Source organism: Puma concolor, chromosome A3 (assembly GCF_028749965.1).
Source record: "Puma concolor isolate L17-30 chromosome A3, mPumCon1.1.hap2, whole genome shotgun sequence".
Classification (NCBI taxonomy): Eukaryota; Metazoa; Chordata; class Mammalia; order Carnivora; family Felidae; genus Puma; species Puma concolor.
The window spans coordinates 13,155,218-13,176,742 of NC_141669.1; the positions used below are offsets into that span (position 1 = coordinate 13,155,218).

At 38.4% G+C, this 21,525-nt stretch overlaps 1 long non-coding RNA gene across 6 annotated transcripts in view; it reads right to left on the reverse strand.

The window, feature by feature from the left end:
* The window catches only part of LOC147582258 (uncharacterized), a 423,253-nt gene that overhangs the window by 160,133 nt on the left and 241,595 nt on the right, over positions 1 to 21,525 (reverse strand). The window lies entirely within an intron of this gene.

A 21,525-nucleotide genomic window follows, 5' to 3' on the forward strand; every position in this document is an offset into this window, starting at 1 on the left:
ACAACAGTGACAGCAGCCACTGCTCATTAAACACCAGCAATGTGCTAGGCTCTTTGCTGCACAACTTATACAGTATCTCTTTTCCTCCAATCAATTCCACATATTAGGGTTATTGTTCCCATTTTGCTTATGATAGAACTGGAACTATGAGCAAGTCAACTCGTAGTCGCAGGTCACAGAGCTAGTAAGGATCAGAACTGAAATACAAATCACATCTGCCTGGCTCCAAAACCCCTATTCTTATCAGCATATCTTGCTATTTTTATTGTGCAACCTATCCATGATAGATGGCTTAGAAGCAGCCCTTCACTTTGATGCCCTCAGCGTACGGATACATGGGGAAAGATCTATTTCTTCTCCATTGCCTCCATCCCGCTTTGCTGGACAGGGAGTGCAGCCATTTAGGGGAAGAGCTAATCAATATTTCACCAAATGAAGGTGTCCGTGCTTGAACTTGCTTCAGAGGAGCCAATTCTAGGCTTTATTATCACATATGAATGGAAACAGATTAGGGGGCTGGAAATGTCTAATGGAAAAAAAATAATAACCTGTTTTGACAAGCATTCCTCAGAATCAGAGGTCTGCAGGGCAAGCCATTCCCAGAGTAGGGTTCCTGCAGAGTATGCAGGGAGGAGGAAAATAACATCCTCTGAGTTGTGAGTAAAGTTACTACAGCTCTGTCTACAAGTCTAGACATTGAGGGTCACTGGAAGCCTCCCAGGACAACCTGGGCAGGAATATTCATTATATTAAAATGTTATTTTCTTTTAGGGGAATTTTGTGTTGTCATTTTCTCTGGTCCATGAAACTTAGTAAGAAAGAAACAGGTGAGAAGGGAAGTATTTAGGGGAGGTTGTGAGAGGTCAGAAACAAACATCTCTGCTTTCTATTTCAACTACAATTTAGCTGCTACTAAAAAATTGCTTCCTAAGTTAACAGATGTTTCAAGAAGTATTTTAGGTATTTCATTTTATTTCACCACCGTAAAAACGTTTTGAAGTATGTACTGGTCTCCTTTATAAAAGAATGGGCTCTAGTGTCTTATCTGAGATCATACCACAAGCACAGATTTCAAATTTAACCAAGGTCAGCCCATCTCATGCATCTGCTCCCAAGCTGTCTCCCATGTAATGTCTAGAAGAGATGAGGTTATAACCTGCTCACTGTGAAGACCATGTGTCGAAAACCATGTCCCTTCTGGTAGGAAATATTCAAAATTAAGGAAACCTAAAATAAATACCTTAAACCTATTAAACTTTATAGACTGAAGAGCTCATGAGAATGAGACAGCCTTTTCTATAGAGTTTATTTAAGCATCGCTATGGTAAGAGACTGATTTTTTGAAACTTAATAGCCAGTAAAAACGGGCTAAAAAATACCCTAGATTTCAGTGAAGATACAGGTCTCTGAACTGCATTGGTATAGCTGCCTGCTCCCCTTCAGTAAAACATCAGGGCCGTGGCAGCTGTGGCAGAGCAGAGCCTGCTCAACCCAATATCATAAAAGGGAAGACCCAGTGTGTCAGAAAGAGTGGCAGTCTTAATCAGAGAAAATCTCTTTGTTGCATAATGGCAAGTCATTTGATCAAGTGTTCTCTCCCCATGACACTAACATTTTCAAGTTGAGGTTCAGGCCTGAGTTGTTCCAACACTAATTAGTTGGAAAACAGACTGTGATTAGAAAGCCATAGGAGGATAAGCCAGAAGTGGCTAGTGGCTAAATTGGTTTCCTACAGAAAGGAATCTTTGTTTAGGAGCCAGCTGTGATGCCCAGAGAGTTACATATCTGATCCTTTCACACAGTAAACTTGAAAGACTAGCGGATGGGACGATCCACTGAATAGTCTCCAATAGACATGGCCATGGAGATAACCACTGTGACTCTCAGTGCCAAGGTTGTCTGACCACAATAGAGGACAGTCCTTCCAAGCGTAACTTTTTTTCTCCTATGTAAATCTAAATCTGAGAGCTACCAGATGGGCAGTTTTTCTTACTAATCACTTGAAATTTGAGTCATTAGTCAAATGAACTATTAAAGGTCTTTGAAAAATTAAGACTTTATTTGTTTATTTATTACTGTAATTTTAGAGTAGTCATATTCAGAACACGGTTGACAGGATGGTACGGAGATTTCCCAGAAACCCATGTCCCCATACACAAATAGCTTTCTGCATTATCGGTATTCCCCATTAGAGTGGTACATTTGTTAAAATTGGTAAACCTGCATTGACATATCATAATCACCCAAAGTCCATAGTTAACATTATAATTCACTATTGCAGTTACATATCCTTTGCATTTGGATACATGCCTAATGTGTATCCATCATTATGGTATTTGATACAAAGTATATTTACTGCCCTAAAAATCTTCTATGCTTTGCTTATTTATTCCTCCACTGCTGAGACCGCCGCAGCCCCTAAACTTTTTACTGTCTCCAAACAGTTGCCTTCTCCAAAATGTCTTACAGTTGGAGTAACAGAGTGTAGACTTCAGTTTGTAGTGTCAGCCCTCCAACTTTGTTCTTCTACTTCAATATTGTTACTGAATATTCAATATTATTCTGGAACTTTTGCCTCTCTATATAAACTTTAGAATAAGTTTGTCAATATATACAAAATAACTTGCTGGGATTTTGATCGGGATTGTATTACAACTATAGATCAAGTTGGGAAGAATTGACACCTTGACAATATTAAGATTTCTTATCCCTGAACATGGAATATCTCTTCATTTATTTAGTTCTTTCATTTTGTTCATCAGAGTTTTTTAGTTTTCCTCATACATACTTTGTACAGATTTTGTTAGATTTATACCTAAGTATTTCATACCTTTGTGTGCTGATGTAAGTGGTATTGTGTTTTAAATGGCAATTTTCACTTGTTCTTTGCTGGTATGTAGGAAAATAATTGACCTTTGTACCCTAACCTTGTATCCTATAACCCTGGCATAATCACTTGTTAGTTTCAGCAGATTTTTTTTTGCCAGTTCTTTTTTTCTACATAGACGATCATGTCATTGTAAACAAAGACAATTTTGTTTCTTCCTTCCCAATCTGTATTCCTTTTATGTCCTTTCCTATCTTATTGCATTAGATAAATTTGAAAAGGACTGGAGAAAGGAGACATCCTTGCTCTATTCTTAAGAGAAAGTCTCTGAGTTTCTCACCATTACGTATGATGTTAGCTGTAGGTTTTCTTGTAGATATTGTTTATAAAGTTGAGAAAGTTCTTCTCTATTTCTAGATTACTGGGATTTTTTATCACGAATTTAAGCTGAATTTTGTCAAATGCTTTTTTCTATATCTATTGATGTGATTGTGTTATTTTTTTTTCTTTTTTAGCCTATTGATATGATAGATTGTTAATGATTTTTAAAACACATCTTCCAACTCATCCTCTACATCACTCTTACGGCAATTTGAACGTGCAAACATAATAATGCTACTTCCCATGTATTATTTATGAATTACATTTTAGTTCCCAAATGATAAAATCTAGAACTATCGGGTGGCAAAGAAGACCCTTCATAACCTGACCTTTGCTTAGGTATCCAGACGTGTATCCTGCATTCTCTAATACCCTTACAGTCCCTATTTCAGGTGAATTTAATTCCACATAGTTCACTGACGTCCTGAGTTTAAAACGTCTTCTCTAGCCTTGTCCGCTTAGAAAATTTCTGTATAAACTTCAAATCTCAGCTCAAATACTTCTCTTCTATAATACCTTCCATGATGCTCCTCAACAGATTTAGGTTCTTATTTCCCAATGTGTTTATAGAACTCATAACAATAGTCAGATTACACTGTAAATATATGTTTATTTTCTATTTCCCCTAGTATACTGAACATTATTTTATAGAGAGATCCTGTCTTTCATATTTTGGTACAAAAATACTAGGCACCTTATGCCTAGAGTAGAATCTAGAACAGAGAAAGTATCTCATCTATACACATAAATAGATACAAAGGAGAAACAAAATAAATGCATATCTTTGGAACCTATCATCCATATACTTCTCAATTAAACCATGTGGTTCGTTTTACATATGATCTTTCTCATTAAATTTGGGTTCTATTATATTTGGTTAGCAGTAGCAATGAGGGAATAAGTAAGTTTCTGAAAGGATCTTTCATTACAGTTGAAAATATTTACCTTTACCCTCCTCTCTTTAGCCATCAGCCACCGACCATCAAAGGTATAAAAAAGCTCATCTTTAGAGTGATCTGAATAATTATGGCTATTTGCCCTCCTCATGTTGGAGCAGCATGAGAATTTTCTGGATGCTTTGGCGACTTCACATTTTGATCTTCTTTCAACCTTATCCTTTTCCTGTTTTCCTTATCTCTTCCCTCAAATCCAACCTGCTAGATGGGACAAAGAAAGACATTCTTTTCCTCCTGCCCAACCCTCTTCTCCCTGACCCACTTTCATCTGAGAGGAAGCTTAGCCTGCACCTTACAGTCAGGTGACAGTTGGCCAGAGACAGAGTTGGAAAGGCCCTTAGACTACAGCCAGAGTGGAAAAAGCCAATGCATTAGATTTAAGTGATCATCATCATTTATATTAATTAAAAATTCTATTAGTCTAGAAACCCATAAATGAAACCCATCTAATCATGAATTAATTTGTCACTCATCAGCTTTGTGGCTACTAAGTTTCAGGCACCAAATATGGACTGAGCATAAAAACTGGCAACACAGCTGGGCCCAGAAATTAGTGGATTCTGGTAGCTGAAAAGCAGCTTGCATGGACCACACCAGGGGCAGGGAGCTGAAACAAAATTAATTCTCAAATCAAAGTATCTCAGAGGAAAATCAAGAGAGTAATGAATTTCATAAAATTATATCTCTAAAAACTGTCAGTTAGGTCTTACAGTGATTAGATATATTATTTCAAAAAGCACTTGGTGTTTATTGGTGCATCTACGTTCCTTCTTTATCTCATTCCAGCAGTTCCATTTGGCACAGATTTTTACCTATATAAAAGGCTTTTTGGGGCACCTGGGTGACTCAGTTGGTTAAGCATCTGACTTTGGCTCAGGTCATGATCTCACAGTTCATGAATTTGAGCCCCGCCTCGGGCTTTCTGATGTCAGTGTGGAGCCTGCTTCAGATCCTCTGTCTCCCTCTCTCTCTCTGCCCCTCCCCCTCCCCAAATAAATAAACATTAAAAAATTTATTTTCTTCCCACTGATCGCCAGTCTGTCAGTAGGTGAACATAGAATAGAATAGAATAGAATAGAATAGAATAGAATAGAATAGAATAGAATAGAATAAAATAAAAGAGAGGAGAGTAAAATGTAGGCCACATGGGTTATTCAATTATCTGAAGTTCAAGTACAAGCTTTGTGTTCCCCAAAGAGAGAAGAAATGCAAGGAACCTGGCAGGAGTTGTCAACAAAGTGCCCTAACAGATTTTTTTTTCATATACATATATGTGTGTGTGTGTGTGTGTGTGTACACACACACACACACACACACATATATAGTATTTAATGTATATTTAATTTATATATATACATAAATTTTATATATATATAAATTATATATATATATATAAATTTTGTGATCAAAACAGCATTTAGTACAGCAATGCTTTAAGTTTTCAAAGCACTTAAATATTTGTTTTATGCTCAGTTTCATAAAAGCTCTACACATTTATTCGCCCCAGCCTCTTCCCTCAGGAAGCTCATAATTCCATGGTAGAATTATCCTGCTTTACAAGTTCCTATATAAAGGTGGACTCAGTGATAGTTCTTTTTCTTTTTTTAAAAAAAGTTTCTAACGTTCATTTATTTTTGAGAGAGAGAGAGAGAGAGAGAGGCAGAGAGAGGGAGACACAGAATCTGAAGCAGGCCCCAGGCTCTGGGCTGTCAGCACAGAGCCTGAAGCAGGGGAGCTTGGACTCACAAACTGTGAGACCATGACCTGAACTGAAGTTGGATGTTTAACTGAATGAACCACCCAGGTGCCCCCTCAGTAATAGTTCCAAAGTTTAAAGTACAGAGTAAAGTGTTTGGAAGTTGACCAGAAGGAGTGATGATTAGCACATTGATACAGGTTGAGTTGGTTCTCCTCCAAGTTCACATGTTGAAGTCTTAAACCCCTACTACCTCAAATAACTGACCTTGTTGGAAAGAAGGTTGTTACAGATGTCATTAGTTCAAGTGAGGTCATCCTCGCGGATCCTAATCCAATATTCCTAGTGGCTTTGTGAGAAGGGGAAATTTGGACACAGAAACATGCACAAGAAGAATGCCAGGTGAAGATGAGGCACAGAGAGAGGTGATGCCTCTATCCCCAGGAATGCCAACACACCACGAGCAGCTAGGAGACAGGCATGGAACAGGTTCTCCCTCAGAGTCTCAGCAGGACTCTACTCTGCAGGCACCTGGATCTCAGATTTTGCCCCCTTGAACTGTGAGACAATACCTTTCAGTTGTTTAAGCCACCTAGTTTAGGGTACTTTGTTACAGTAGTCTTAGTAAACTAATACATATTCTTTCAGTCATCACGCTTTTTCTCCTTAACCTCTTGAAAAGTGTTTCCATTTCTGCTCCTTAACACATTTTCAAAGAGCCCCAAGAAGAGTCTAATCTTCAAACAGACTGGCATGGCCTCCTTCCTCTTCCTCCTTGGCCCTCTGTGGCATATGCCTGCTGATATGGTGGACAGGTGGGCAGGGGGCCAGTCTCTCTGGGGGACACCTCAGAACTGGGTAAGGGCTCAGGTCCCAGGATAAATGTCACAATTGTGTCTAAAGTTGACTGTGGAGTTGAAGAAAATTCCCACTGAAGCATCTTTTTTTTTGTGCTTGGGAAAACAAGGGTTAAATAGAATAATAACTCAGGGTTTTTCAACCTCGGCCCTATTAATGTTTTGAACTGGATAACTCTCTACAATTTTTTGCAAAAAATACACACACACACACACACACACACACACACACACACACAGTTCCTTGCATTGCAGGGTGCCCTCCACCCTCTAGATGCCAGTAACATTTCTTCCCAGTTGTGACAATCAAATATGTCCACTGATAGGAGTGGGGGGGGGGGTTGGGGACAAAAGCACCCCAAAGTGAGAACGGCTTGAATGACAGTACTGAGACAAGCAGCCAAGCAGAAGGCAAAGAACTGCAGCCTAGCTGAGCCAGGAGAGCAGGGTGAAGAGGGCAGATAGGAGGAGGGCCTGATTCTGGAGAGTTTGCCAATGGGTGAGCAGAGGCTCTGTCAGTGCCTCTGGGCCTCTGCTCCTGTCCTTTCTCTGGCCTGAATACTGTCTTATCAATTGATTCAATCACTATCCTTCGAAATCCAGATTAAGGCCATCAGCCTTGACCACATCATGACTCAGAACCCTTTCCCTTTCCCTCTGAGTTCTACCAGCCTGGACAATCTCTGCCTCTCTTTGGACACCCAGCCAATCAGTCATCTCAAGTTGTTGTTGCCCTAAGTGTGAAGCTTCCTCCCCAATTACAATATAGCTCCAGGGAGGTGGGGAATGGTCCTTTTCTTTTTTTTTTTTTTTTTCAAATTTTTTTTTTTTTTAACGTTTTATTTTATTTTTTTGGGACAGAGAGAGACAGAGCATGAACGGGGGAGGGGCAGAGAGAGAGGGAGACACAGAATCAGAAACAGGCTCCAGGCTCTGAGCCATCAGCCCAGAGCCCGACGCGGGGCTCGAACTCACGGACCGCGAGATCGTGACCTGGCTGAAGTCGGACGCTTAACCGACTGCGCCACCCAGGCGCCCCGGGAATGGTCCTTTTCTACAGGGCTTTGCACATCAGGGATATTCCAGACACCCTTGAGGAAGGAAGGAATGAGATGATTACAAATGGTTGGACACTTTCTGATATATAGAGAGTCCTTTCCAGAGCCACCTCCTTCTGGATTTGCATTACGCTGCCTTTCAGAGGAGATGGTTAAAACCCCCCAGGGTGGAAAGTCCCCAGCAGTAGTCATCTGACAATCAGCAACAAGATTCCTGGACTCGAAAGGCCACGATGTCCCTTTAATCCCAGCTACAATAGAAATGACAACCCCATCATGGCAGGTTTTTGTGCTTTTGGTATAGGTGAAGACTAGAACATTCTTACAAAGTTCAGTTTTTGAAAAACACAGAACTACAGGGATCCAGGATTCTTTTACCACTTGGTGGCCATTGCTGCCTTGCTCACACAGCTCCCACATGTGGTCATGGGTCCATTCACAACAATCTTTCCCAAGCAAATACACAAGTCTCCACACATCTAGGAATACTTGAGACTACACAAGAATCTCTATCAGCTATTTGGCATACTGATTTTCTCTACATCCACAATGCTCCCCTGAAATAACCAACCTTCTAACCCACAGCAAGGACTCCTTGGTACATCACTGGTCCTTGGGCTTCGGTCCCTCCTTTTCCTGCTCCACACCTAAATCCCACTGTGTACTTAACCACTCACTGCCCCTCAAACAGACTTGTCCTCTGTCTTCCATTTCTTCTATTGTTTCCCAGGAAAACATCTACTCACCCTTTGAGAATCAGCCCAAAAGGTATTTACTGACTGAAACTTCTCTTTAGCTTCATAAGTAGAGTAGATTGCCACTGTCTTAGGCCATCACTCTTCCCCACACCTACATCCATTATGTACTCACTTTGTCCTATTTTAATTACTTATTTTCCTGCATCGCTGTCTCACCATTTCTTAACTATTTACCGAGTAACATTGTTTCACTCATCCCTGTACATTCAGAGACATGGGCCAGACTGTCCTAGGGTTGTTTCTACAATATCTGGTGTTTTTATCTTAAATAATGATCAATTACTTGAGAAACATTCCACATCTTCTAGGTTAAGTTACTGGGGAAAATTGAACGACATTAATTTAAGTATTTTTATTGTTCCTCATTTCTCCATCTTTCATGGCATCATAAAACTACCCATGCGAGTTTTAGATACATAATGTTTATTCGGAAATGATGGATTAACATTCATTTGACTAAGGTATGAACTGTCTCAATTATATTAAAAATTATTCATTAAAACTTGTGTATGGCATATCAATCTTTCCTCAGAAATAGAGTCCCTTATTTGATAATAAGGGGAACATTCTCATTTAGAAGGAATGCATTTAAATTTAAAATCTACTTCTACATGTTCAAGGATTTGGTACTCCTAGCTGAAGTGTTTGTACTCATCAGGAATTTAAAAATGCATTTTTTTCTGATCATAAAACTTTTGTTTGATCATTTGGCAAAATGATAATTGCTAGCTTTTATTGAGCAACCCTCAATATTATCATAAATTGCTTTATTTAATTCTCATAGTAGTACTTTGAGACGGATTGCCCTTCTGGCAGATAAGGAATTTGCAGCTCAGAGACATAAGTGACTGGTCCAAGATCACACAGCTGGGAGGGGTGAACCTGGGATCTGAATCCAACTGTCTTGCTCCAGAAGGCCCGCTCCTACCCCCCACGGTGTGCTGCATTTACCCAGATCAGTTTGCAATCCAAGACTCTTCAGTCTGGCTACTAGTAGCACCTTCATGTGCGTGACCCTGTACAATTTGAACTTTTGGCACATGTACTAGATAAGTCTGGTAATTCCTGTGCTTGTTCCTCATGTTACAAATAAGTAATCTGTGGCCCAGCTGTGTAAAATGATTTGACTAAATTCAAAGAGCTAAAAAACAGCAAAACTTAGGCATCATGGCCAGGTATTCAGGTTTTGTTACTTTCGGCTCGATGCCTAATCCATCCCCTGGCATGCCTTGTCCACATATTTGGGCATGTGTAAGAATTAGGAAATTATTCATGAGCGTATACACAAACACATGCCAGTTTTGCCTAATCCTGAGGCCTTTAAAAGTAACATGAAAAAGAGACATTAAATGTTAAGAATTTGCCACTTTTGTTTAAACCCCAGGCTCGATTAAAACATATGTTAAAAAATAGGCATGAACTGTCACAACTGCTTCATTCTTCCTAGGGATAGCGAGGGTTCATACTTGGCGGATTGATTAATGTTGTTAAAAGGATGTTTAAAAGGTACTATCAACGTATGATTCCCTGTGTATGATGAAAATGAATCGATACTTATTAGCTTAAAATTGTAAAAAAGATGCAATTTTCTCTGCAGGTTAGATATGCTCATGGTCAAGGTCATTCAAGACTCAAGTTGCTCACAGTACAACCAGAATGCTTGCTCAGATTTACTCGTAGACTTACAGTCTGTGTTTGCTGGTGAAGAACATGGGCTGCATACAAATAACTTCACCTCTGCAGCACAGAATTTAAATCAGCCAAGCGAGAAGCCAACTAGTCTCTCCAATACATGTTAATCTGCTTCCAGAATAGGCCACAGACTGACTAAATATTTTGGTTGCATCAGAATTTCACCACATCAAACATAACTTCAAATAAGGGGATTGTTAAAAGCAATTGATTTTATAGAACTACTCAACATTTATTACAAAGAGCTCAGGTCTGTTCATCTCTTGTTTGCATCTTCACTGACGAATAATAAACACACAACAAAATGTGTATATTTAAAGCGTTCAATTTGATATGTTTAACAAACATACAGGCATGAAACCATCACCACAATCAAGACAATAAACACACCTGTCACCCCCAAAAGTCTCCTCGAGATCCTTTGTAATCACTCACTCCTGTCCTTGCTTTTCCTGTTCCTCATAACCAATGATCTGATTTCTGTCACTATAAATTCTTTCTCATTTCCTGAAGGTTTTCACGGATAGAATCAAATAGATGTACTCTTTTTGCCTGATTTCTTCATGGAGCGTAACTCTTGTCACATGTTTACAACATTCATATTGTCACATGCATCATCAGTAAGTCATTTGTTTTCATTTATGAATAGTGTTGCATTATATGGATATACCACAAGTTGTTCAGACATTCATGTGTTGATGGACAGTTGAGCTATTTCCAGTTTTTGTTTTTTTACAAACAAAGCCACAATAAGCCATTTTGTTTAAGTCTTCTTATGGAGATATGCTTTCTTTTCTTTTAGGTGAATATGGAGAAGAGTGGCTGAATCACATGTTAGGCATATGCTCAACATTTTTAAAAGAAGCTGCCAAAACCTTTACCAAAGGAGTTGTATCATTCTAGATTCCCACCAGCATCAGATGAAATTTCTTGTCTGCCACATTCTCACCAACACCTGGTATGGTCTGTCTTGACTTTTAGCTGTTCTGTTAGAAGTGTGATGGCATCTTGTACATTTTAAATTTTTTAAATTTTTATTTTTTTAGCAAAATGTCTGTCCAAATCTGTGCAAAATTTTAATTGGGTTGTTTGTTTTCTTATTGAGTTCCAAAAGATCTTTTTTTCTAGACATAAGTCCTTTAGCAGATGTGTGCTTTTCAAATAGATTTTCTCACAAGCTGTCTATTGGCTTTTCATTCTTTTAGTAATCCCTTATGAGAAGCAGCTGTGTTAATTTTGAAGTCTAGTTTGCCCATTTTCTCTCTCATGGGTTATGATTTGGGGAGAAATCTTTGCTTAACCCAAGGTCAAAAGATTTTCTCCAATTTTTTTCCAGAAGTTTTATAGTTTCAGGCTTTATATCTAGATGTATGATCCATTTTGAGAGATTATATGTTTCTAGGAATTTATCCATTCTTCTAGGTTGTCCAGTGTGTTGGCATATAATTTTTCATAATATTCTCTTCTAATTTTTTGCACTTCTATGGTATTGGTTGTTTTTTCTTCTCTGTCATTTCTAATTTTGAGTCTTTTTTTTTAATGAGTCTGGCAAAAAGGTTTATCAATGTTGTTGATTTTTTCAAGGAACCAATTCCTGGTTTTATTGATCTGTTCTATTGGGGTTTTTTGTTTTGTTTTTTTAGTTTCCATATTATTTATTTCTGCTCTAATCTTTTTTATTTTTCCTTCTGCTGGTTTGGGGTTTTGTTTGTTCCTCTTTTTCTAGTTCCATTAGGTGTAGGGTTAGGTTGTTTGAGACATTTCTTACTTGAGCTAGGCCTGTATTGCTATAAACTTCCCTCTTAGAACAGGTTTTACTTTATCCCAATTAGACTGTTATGTTTTCATTTTCATTATTCTCCAAGTTTAAAAAAAATTCTTCTTTTATTTCTTTGTTGACCCATTTATTGTTTAGTAGCATGTTACTTAACCTCCATGTATGTGTGTTCTTTTCAGATTTTTTTCTTGTGGTTTAGTTTCATAGTGTTGTGGCTGGAAAGGATACATGGTATGACTTCAATCTTTTTTAATTTGTTGAGACTTGTTTTGTGGCCTACTATGTTATCTCTTCAAGTTCCTTGTGCACTTTAAAATAATGTGTATTTTCCTCAGTTAGGTTGGAATGTTCCAAACATATCTGTTCAATCTATCAGGTCTAATATATCATTCAAAGCCACTGTATCCTTGTTGATTTTCTGTTTGGATGATCTAACCATTAATGTAAGTGGGGTGTTTAAGTCTCCTATTAAGTATTACTATCAATTCTTTTCTTTTTTTTAAGTTTATCAATTTATTTTGAGAGAGAGAGAGAGAGAGAGAGAGAGAATCCTAAGCAGACTCCATGCTGTCAATGCAGAGACTGACACAGGGTTCAAACTCATGAACTGTGAGATCATGACCTGAATTGAGATTGAGTCAAATGCTTAAGTGACTGATCCACCCAGGCACCCCTCAATTATTTTCTTTATGTTTGCTATTAGCTGCCTTATGTATTTGAGTGCTTCCATATTGGGTGCATAAATATTTGCATTGTGATATCTTGATGGATTGTTGCTACCCTGGGTTTTTTTTTTTTTTTTTTTTCTCGTTTCTATTTGCATGATAAAGCTTTTCCATCCCATCACTTTCAATCCATATGCCTTTAGGCATGAAATGAATCTCTTATAGGCAGCATATAGATGTATCTTGCTTTTTTATCCATTTCATCATCCTATGTGTTATGATTGGCACATTTAGTTTGTTTGCATTCAAAGTTATTATTGATAGGTATGTACTTAGTGTCATTTTGTTTCTTGTTTTATGGTTGTTTTTGTAGTTCTTCTCTGTTCCTTTCTTCTCTTGCTCTCTTCTCTCATGGTTTGCTGACCCTCTTTAGTGATATACTTGGATTCTTTTCTCTTTATTTTTTTACATATCTATTACTGGATTTAATTGGTAGTTTCATTAGGTTTATAACATCTTATGCATATGGAAGTCTATAGTAAGTTGATGGTCTCCCAAGTTTGACCCCATTTTATTTATTTGTGTATCTATCTATCTATCCATCTATCATATATCTATTTATATTTGAGACAGAGAGAGAGAGATAAAGGGGTAGAGGGAGAGAGAGAGAGGGAATCAAGCAGGTTCCATATCCAGTGGCCCAGTGCAGAGCCTGACATGGGGCTTGATCCTATGACCTTGGGATCATGATCTGAGCCAAAAACAAAAGTTAGTCACTTAACCGACTGAACCACCCAAGAGCTCACCCCCATTTTAAAAGCACTAATTTGTTACTCCTCTCCCTGACCACATTTTAGGTAGATAGCATCATATTTTACATCGTTTTATTTTGTGAAATCCTTGACTGGTTATTATAGATACACTTAATTTCACTGCTTTTGTTACTTCCTACTTTTCTTATTCCTGCTTATGGTTTTTTCTTTACACTCAAAGAGTCCCCTTTAAAATTTCTTGTAAGGCTGGTTTAGTGGTGATGATTTTCTTTAACTTTTGTCTGGGAAACTCTATGTATCTCCTTCTATTTTGAATGATAGCCTTATAGAATACTCTTGGTTGCAGGGTTTTTTTTCTTTCAGTTCTTTAAAGATATCATGCCACTCCCTTCTGGCTTGCAAAGTTTTTGCTGAAAAATCAGCTGATGGCCTTATGGGGTTCCCCATATGTATAACTGTTTTCTTTTCTCTTGCTGCTTTTAAAATGCTCTCTTTATCACTACTTTTTGCCATTTTAATTACTATGTGTCACGGTGTGGACCTCCTTCAGTTGATTTTGTTGGGGGCTCTCTGTGCCTACTGCATCCAGATTTCTGTTTCATTCCCTATATTCAGGAAGATTTCAGCTATTATTTCTTCAAATAAATTTTCTGTTACCTTTTTTCTTTCTTCTCCTTCTGGGATCCCTACAATGTGAATGTTATTATGCCTGGTGGTGTTGCTTTGTCCTCTTAATCTATTTTCATTTTTTAATTATTCTCTTTTTTCCTCTCCCACCAAGCTTGATTTTTTTACATTACTCTGTCCTTCAGGTTGTTGATTCATTCTTCTTCCTCTAGTCTACCATTTATTCCCTCTAGTGTATTTTTAAATTTCAGTTATTTAGTTCTTCCTCTCTGATTGGTTCTTTTTTATGCTTTCTATATCCTTGTTGAGGGTCTCACTGACATTTTCCACTCTTTTCTTAAGTCCAGTGAGTATCTTTATGACCATTACTTTAAATTCTCTATTAGACATATTACCTATCTCCATTTTATTTAGCTCTCTTGTTGTGATTTTGTCCTATTCTATATTAGGAACATGATCTTCTGTCTCCTCCTTTTGTCTAATTCTTTGTCTGTGTCTCCTGATCTTGAATGTAGTGGCCTTATGAAGAAGAGGTCCTGTAGTGCCCTGCAGTGCAATGTCCCCTGTTCATCAGAACCTGGAAATTTGGGGATGTCTTCTGTGTGTGTTTCATGTATCCTACTATTGTTCTGAGCCATGTGTGCCTTCAGTCCAGTCATCTGCAATGGCTCTCTTTACCTTTTGTGGGCAGGGTTTGGTACTTAGGTTGTTAGTGGGCCACTCTGGGGCTGACTAGGGCTTAAAATGAGTGAGACCAGGTGTTTGCCAGAGGTGCAGTAGCACTGAACTACAGGGCACTTTCCTTGTGTTGTACCCTGAGAAGCTTTCATTGGCGGACAGCACCTGCAGTCAGACCAGATGTCCACTCCCAGCCCACTGCTGGGACTGCAGTCAGACTGCTATGTGTGGTCATGTTCCCCTCTCCCTGGAATAGGAATCACTTTGGAGTCATGCCGGCCCCTGTTGAGGCTGCTTGCATACTGCCAGGCTTGTGTCACTGCTTTGGATGGGCTCAGGCCAAGACTATATTGGAGGGGGCAGGTCTGCAGGAGAATATGGTGGCAGAGTGCATGCTGTTAACAAGATCTGCACAAGTCTGCTGTGGGAGGGGACTGAGGCTGGTTTAGAAAATTCCTGTGGTGAGGCAGGGAGGGAACACATCTGCAGAAGAGCATGAGGGGAAGGCAAAGGGTGGAGAAGCAATGTTAGCAAGGTTTGTGGGAATCTGTTGTGGGAGGAGATGTGGAGTGGAGGCCTGTCTTGAGGGGATGTGTCCACAGAAGAATGTGGGGGTAGAGCACACTGTTAGCAAATTAGATGAAGACTGTTGGTGTTGAGCTGGTCCCCACAGGTCCCTGTGTCTAGTTGGAGGGGTGTGAGAAATCCTCCCACCAGCTCCTTTGTTCTTGGAGAAGTCTCCTAAAGATCCCAGCCCTCCATCACATGCTCTGATTAGTAAATAAATCTCCTTTACATATACCCCTGAAGTTTCTCAAACTGCTATTTCTTTTTTTTTTTTTCAACGTTTTTTATTTATTTTTGGGACAGAGAGAGACAGAGCATGAACGGGGGAGGGGCAGAGAGAGAGGGAGACACAGAATCGGAAACAGGCTCCAGGCTCCGAGCCATCAGCCCAGAGCCTGACGAGGGGCTCGAACTCACGGACCGTGAGATCGTGACCTGGCTGAAGTCGGACGCTTAACCGACTGTGCCACCCAGGTGCCCCACAAACTGCTATTTCTATGCTGTATCTCCAAGGGACTGTTTGATGTGCTATCTCTGCAAGGGTTGGGACTCAGTTTCCTATTGCCCTCCAGCTCTCCCAGAGACAAGCCCACTGATTTTTAAAGTTTAGGTGTTACGCCCTACTTATTGTAAGAACTTGGAAAGTTGGGCTCCCCTGGTTTTTAAAGTGAAATGCTATGGGGATTCATCTTCCCAGTGTGTGTCACCCATGGCTGGGTGCTTGATGTAAGCATCTGTTTCTCTTCTCTGTATGCACCTGTGGTGTCCCTTCCTCCCAGGGACAGTCCCATGAGTCTGTGTGGCTCTTGACTGGGTCTCCTTCCTTCCTACCCTCTTTGATGTGGCCTCTTTACATTTAGCTGTGGAGAGTCTGTCCTGCCAGTCTTCAGGTTGTTTATACTGGTTATTTATACTGATGCGGGTTTAGTTGCATCCATTGGTCAAGGTGAGTCTGGGATCTTCCTACTCCACAGTCTTTCCCAAAGTTGGGCTCCAATTTACCTATCTTGATGTCAATATCATTGTCTTGGTGACTGTTGCTTTTACAAGACTTGAAGTCAAGGATTCTCCAACCTGTTTTACATTTTCAAAGGTGTCTTGGTTATCATAATTTCTTTGCATTTCAATATAATATTTACAATCTATTTGTCAGCTTCTGTAAAAGGCTTACTAGGATTTTTATGGTGGTTACTTTGAATCTATAGATTATTTAGAAATAATTGACATCTTAACAGTAAATAATCTTCTGCCCTTTGAAAAAATGTATTTAAGTCTTCTTTAACTAAGGTCTTAGTTTTCTCTTAATATTTTGTATTTTCAGTGCACATGTCACTCACAACTTTTGTCAGATTTACCTGTAATTATTTCACATAGTTTGACACCATGGTAAATTACATTTTAAAATTTCAACTGAATAATCTTCTAATCTTTTTAGTAGATCCCATCAGGTTTTTCACATAGACAATGATGTAGTTTAGAAATAAAGGCAGTTTACCTTTTTTTTCTTTCAATCTAGATGCCTTTTATTCATTTCATTTATTTTCTTGCCTGATTGCACTTAGATACTCCAAGGTAATGTTGAATAGAATTGATAAAAAGTGGACATCCTTGCCTTACTCTTGACCTTAGGGGAAAGTATTTGATCTTTCACCATTAAGTATGATATTAACTATATGGTTTTAATAGATACCCTCTATTAGAGTAAGGAAGTTTCCTGGTATTCTTAACCTGCCAAGATTAGATGTTAGATATTGTCAATTTTTTTTTCTGGATTTGTTAACATGGTAAATCACATTGCTTGATTTTTGAATGTTCAATCAATCTTTCATTTTGATCATGATGTATTGTACTTTGTATACATTTTAAAAATCTTCTTTGGGGGCATCTGGATGTCTCAGTCAGTTAAGAATCCGACTTCAGCTCAGGTCATGATCTCACCGTTCGTGGGTTCGAGCCCTGTATCGGGCTCTGTGCTGACAGCTCAGAGCCTGGAACCTGCTTCAGATTCTGTGTCTCCCTCCCTCTCGACCCCTCCCTCACTCACACTCTGTCCCTCTCTTTCTCAAAAATAAATACACATTAAAAACATAAAAATAAAATCTTCTTTGGAAAATTTTCCTCTATGTTCATGACAGATATTAGTTTTTATTGGAACATTTCCTGAAATATATATGCCTGGTTTGTGTGTCAGTTAATGTTAGCCTCATAGAATGAATTAGGAAGTATTTCTTCTTTTTCATATTCTGGAATGCTGTGTGCACAATTTTAGAACTTACCAGTGAAACCACCTAGACCTGGAGTTTCCTTTATGGTAAGGTTTTTAACCACAAGTTCAATTACCTCAATACATTCAGGTTATCTGTTTCTTTGTGAATGAGCTTTTTTAGTTTGTGTTTTTCAAGGCACTTGTCCATTTCATCAGAGTTTTCAAATGTATAGATATACTGTCTTTAATAACATTCCCTTTTAATATCTGTATAGTCTATATTGATTTCAGCTCTCTGATTCATAATTCTTATAAATTCTGTCTTCTATCTTCTGTAATCAAATTCTAGAGGCTTATTAACTTTACCGATTTTTCTTGAAGATCCAGTTTGAAATCTTGATACATGCAAAGAAATATTGAAGTATGCAAGGGAGATAAAAGGATAAGTAGAATACTGATAGACTCTTATAGCCTTAATTTACCTAAAATCAAAATATTTTTAATATCAAAAAATAAGAACACCTTTTCAAGGAGACTTAATCTTACTAATAAGAGGTGGCTAAATATAATAATATTCAATGGATTCTGGAACCAGACTGCCTACATCTGTGTCCTAGCCCTGCCTCTTATTGGCAATGTGAGCTTGGACAAGTTACTTAACCTCTCCATGCCTCAGTATTCTTATCTATAAAACACTGATAACAATAGCACCCCTTGCAGAATGTTGTTGTGTGAGTCACTATAGTTAGTATTTGTGAAATGATTTGAAAACTTCTGGCACATGATGAACACCACAGGAGTGATAGTTGTTATGATAAGATAAAAAAAAATTGAGGAATGATTTGCCGTACTTCAGAACATTGTAGTATTTCCTACTGCAGATAAACACTTTATGTTTTTCTCCCAAGGAAAAAAACAAAAACAGTCCAAAGAAATAAACTGGACACAAAGGAGGAATTGATGTTTGAAGAGAATAAATTCAGATCCTACATTGTACCCATCTTTCTCTTGGATACATCTCTAGACTGTTCATGGGTATTGTTTAAAGTTAGAAATTCTCTTATCTAGTGGGGCCCGAACATTGTTCTAACTATCCCTCCTAGGCTCACAAAAACAGACATAATTTCAAATACTATGTCACTATGTTCTCTGTACTTATAAACCACCAATATGTCTCTCATATGTCAACATTTCAACATCCACAGTGCATTTCCAAGATTGTCACACCATCCAAAATAGGAAACAAAGTCCATGCTCTATTTCTCAGCTCAAACTGTGTAGTTCTCTGGTTCAAAAATCTCATTATACAAGATGAGAAAAATGAGGCTTCCAGAAGTGACATACTGACTGATAGGTGGACTTTCCCCCTTTCACAAATTAGAACTTACTGAATTCAAGTGTTCCATGGAACAAATATCCTTTTATAAATAATTAATGCAAATATAAAAATGGAATGTCCAGCAACTTCACAAAATTCAGAGCATCAACTAAGAAAGCAGTGAATATAATCAATGTTTTGGCATTTTCATAGCTAGCTGTATAATAGATGCCAGACAGGATAAATAATAGATTTTCACATCTAGAATCCCAAAAAAGCATACCATTCTGATTCTCCAAGGTCCCAGTTAATGTTGGAGAATATTATATACCTTGGACTCTGGCCCTATTCAGCAAGAGCCAAGTTGTACAACACACTAGCCATCATAAAAGCTCTTCTTCATGAGTATTCTTACCACTTGAAGTTTAAAGCTATTCAATAAGAGTGCAAGTCAAATACCCAGGGGTTAGAGGCCTTTCCTAACAGCACTTTCCATGTTTAGTGATCTCTTGGGTTAAAGTAAACCACTCAACCTGTCTAGGAATTTGGAAATATAAAGATAAATATATAAGCTGGATGGAAGCACATTAATTTAATAAATAGAACTATCCCTTCTCTCACTTAACTGCTGACACCTAAATCCACTCATTTACAAGCACAGATGAGGTCTATGGTGCTAATCTCCCCAAGGAAGAAATAAGATAGGCTTGTTCACACTAAAGCATGAGTGACTACATGACACAATTCCTTTATAATCTTGGGAAGGGGAAGCGGCCTCCATGAGCTTCTATAAACTTTTCTATCACCTCCCAAAATGTAGTCACCATTTCTTCCCTGTTTCTGAGAAAAAGGCAATATTTTTTTTTAACCGCTAGAAGAATGTATCTCTTACATGTACACGATGGCTGAAGTCTGTCTCCTGAAATTTGAGTCTGCAACTTGTCTTAAGGTAAATACTTTGAGGATATGGTTCTCTTTCTAGTGGATCAGAGTTTTTACTTTCGGATGTTACTTTTTGAAAGAGAAAAGGGAGAGTAGATATTGATGACTGACAGACTAAGTCTTCAAAATTGGAGAGGTACATTCAGCCCCGGTGATTTTCTCAAACTCCCACCAAACGTATTTCATTCAAACCTGTTCCCACCTCACCTGGAGAAAACCTTCTTTCACTCTCTGTGGCCGTGGACTATGACTCAAAATACACCTGTTCTACCCCCCAAAATCAATTACATATTCTTTGCCAGAACTACATAGGTTATTATTTGTTCCTCCCATCTAGATAAATATTTTTATTTTGCAGCTGTCTCATCTTTATAAAAAGATAATAAAAACCCAGAGGTCTGGTGATATACCTTCACCAATTGCAGTGTCCCAAGATAGCCTTTCATTGATTTATTAGTGAATATGCCCATTCATTGCTCTTTAATAGGCACTGGGTTAAGCCCAGATAACGAAAAATGTCAGAGGGCATCTTCTCTCCTGATCAGGGGCTCACAGTCAAATAACAGAGCTCATAATATACAGAATAAGTACCTATTATGTGTCAGGTTCTGCTCTAGGTTCTAGGGAGTTGACAGTGAACACAAGAGATAAAAATCCTTGTTCTTCAGCTGTTTGTATTATAGTGAAAACCTTTAAAAAATTATACAGTATTTTAGAAAGTATTAATTTCTATGGAGGAAAAAAAGGGAGGACATTGAGGAAGCCAGAGGAAGGCAAATTTAAATAAAGCCTGAAAAAGAAGCTTCTTTGATATGGTCACATTGAAGCAAATACTGGGAGAGCAAGCTAAAGGGATCTATAGGTGAGGAGAGTTTCCGGAAAAGAAAAACATGAGTGCAAAGGCCCTAAGGCAGGAGCATGATTCATACATTTGATGAAAGAAGGAAGCCAGTGAGGTTGAGTCAAGTGAGCCCAGGAGGAAAGCAGATCATGTATGGTCGTTAGTCCTTACTAGTGACTTGCAGACTAAGATGGGGTTTCACTGGAATGATTTGAGCAGAGGTATAGCAAGATCTGCCCTTAGCTTTGAAAGACTCATTTTAGTTGCTCTGCTGAGTAGAAACTATAAGGCAAGGGTGAAAGCAGAAATTGTTTAGGACACCACTGCAATAATCCAGGCAAATGGGGATAAAGGCTAGGATTTGAATGAAAGAGAGGTGGTGAGAAATGGTTAAATTCTGCATGTATTTTGCAGATGGAACCAATCTGATTTCAATATAGATGGGATGTGGAGTGTGAGAAAAAAAAAGAGTCAAGAATGACTCTGAGTGCTTGGTCTGAACCAGTAGAAAGATGATATTTCCATTTACTGAGATGACAAAACTTGTAAGCAGAGCATCTTGGGTGGTGATGGGGGAAGATCAGGAGTTCAATTTTGGATTTGTTACTCATCCTGGTGGAAATGTCAAGTAGGCAATTGGACAGGCTGAGTTCAGAGGAGAGGTCTGGGCTGAAGAGATACATTTAGAAGTCATTGGCATTTAGGTGGAATTTAAGAATGTGAATCTTGATGATATCATTGGAGTGAGTATACATAAAGAAGAGAAGGACTTGTCCAACTCCAGGAGCTCTGTCATGTGTGTATGTGTGTGTGTTTATATATTTTTTTTAATTCTTTTTTTAATGTTCATTTATTATTTATTATGAGAGAGAAAGAGAGAGCATGCAAGGGAGGGGCAGATAGAGG